At 41.3% G+C, this 2,068-nt stretch overlaps 1 pseudogene; it reads right to left on the bottom strand.

Annotated features, from left to right (window-relative positions):
- Window positions 1-1,256: 1,256 nt before the first annotated feature.
- Window positions 1,257-1,576, bottom strand: LOC117058093 (annotated as a pseudogene).
- Between the last annotated feature and the right edge of the window lie 492 nt (window positions 1,577-2,068).

Below are 2,068 nucleotides of genomic sequence, written 5' to 3'. Positions count from 1 at the left end.
CCGGCGGTGCATATGCTAAAAATAGCCCTGTGTCTCTTCAGAGATTCATTCTTTCTGCAAACCACTGCAACATATGTACCATACTCCAATACCATCTCCATCTGATGTCATGTGACATGTTCACACAGGCTTTGGGAAGAAATTGTTCAAGGTCCAAGGGCAATTTTTGACTGCCACTGTGCTTACAAACGTGTTGGTTTTTTTTTTTTTAAATTCCAGTTTGGTCGTCTTCTTGTTTTTTAATGTTTTGCTTAAATGGCATGTTAAATGAGGAACTTCTAACAAGTCTTTTGTAAACCATCCTGGAATCCTGATCAGATGATGAAAGGCGGTTCAAAAGTCAACGCATTTGGATCAGGATGTGCTTCTAGGGAAGTATGCATAGGATTGCAGGCAGCCTTACATGTGTGGCTGAATCTGGATGTTGTGTGTGTGTGTGTGTGTGTGTGTGTTTTAATTCATTTATTGAGCACAGAGATGTAACCCTCCTGATTGCGTTGCACTCATTTGATTGCCAGCAACCCTCCTAGCCTCAGAAGGGTCAGAAAAAGTTCAGACTAATCGAGATACCAACAGCTTATATTGACACATCTGGCTGCTGCAACCTGCCAGGCATGGACTATATTTAGAAAGAAAGTGGTGTGTGTGGGTGTGTGGGTGTGTGTACACACACACACACACACACACACACACACACAGAGTTATTTATTTAAAACCATGTTTTCCATTTTTCTTATCAGACTCAAAAGTAGCTGGCAAACATCTTTCAGAAAACAACTAAATAACTAACGAAGGGAAAGTTATGTTTAAATTAATGTAAATGGTCCCCTCCACCACTTTTATCCTTGCAACAACCCTGTGAGGTAGGTTCGGATGAAAGATGGCAGTTGGGCACAGGGTGGTAGCATTGGGTAAACTGAAGCAGAATAAATCCACTGCTAACGCGCTATTATTGTGACAAGAACATGTTGCGGAATGCACCCACAATAAAACACCAGTCTGGATGGTCCCTTTATATCTGATGAAGGTCACAACAAGGCCCTTATCACGATCTTAAATCTCCCTCCCTATTCTTGGGAACTTCCACATTCTTTTTTGTAACCAAAAAAAGGAGAGCACTATTTATTTTGTTTGAACAAAACGCACAAAGGTACTCGAATTAATGTTTTCCACAACATCAGCTTGGAAATCCACCCTACTGCCAAGCAACCAATGAGAACGAATGCTTTTCTTGGCCCGAAGTCTCATCAAATCTGCTACTTCTTACCAGATTTCCTAATCCCACCTCCACTAAGTGGACCTTTGCCAGCAGCTTTTGCATCCAGTTCGTTTTGGTCCTCCTCCTGTTTCTACTTGAAAGCTTTGTCTTCTTCATCTGTTTCCTTTGCTTTCTTCTTGGGATGTTTCAAAGGCTTCTTCTCACAACTGTCCCGTTCTGACATTTCTCCGCTGCCTGCTTGCTTCTCCCCTCGTCCCAACTTCCACATTCTTCATCAGGGCTTATTATGGCACGAGGTTCTATAATGACAGATATAATGAGGGCCACGCTAGGTGTGTCATGGTAGGATTACAAAATCAAGAACAGCTGCCGCTTCAAAACACGGTTCTGCGTTTAAAAATAGACAAATCCAGCTGCTGTGTTAATCCCACCGTGTTTGAGTGGGTTCACTTGTTTAAGGGTTATAGGGAAACACAATTTCGGAGGTTGCATCTCTTTGGAGAGCCAATCCTAACCTAAGCAGTGTTTTCAAACCTATTCTTTTCTCAGGAGCTCCAGGACCCCACAAGCTTGTTTCCTAAGGGCACGAGATTCTCACAGGTCAAGGAAGAGAAAATTCAGCCCAGGTGCCGATATAAGTGTATTAAATAGCTCTGAACACATACTGGGTTGTTGAAACATCAGGAAAGAATGTAGATCTACTCATGAATACACAGATATAACATACACTCGACTAGTAAATCATAATAATTTGGCATTTGTACAGAATTTCAAAGATTAGATTGATCTGAACGTGAATCTGCATTAAAATGCTGTATATATAGCTATCATCAGCTAAGAAAAATATTA

Source organism: Lacerta agilis, chromosome 14 (assembly GCF_009819535.1).
Source record: "Lacerta agilis isolate rLacAgi1 chromosome 14, rLacAgi1.pri, whole genome shotgun sequence".
In the NCBI taxonomy this organism is placed as follows: domain Eukaryota; kingdom Metazoa; phylum Chordata; class Lepidosauria; order Squamata; family Lacertidae; genus Lacerta; species Lacerta agilis.
Note: the sequence above shows the minus strand (reverse complement) of the source record. Positions and strands in the feature narration are given on the sequence as shown.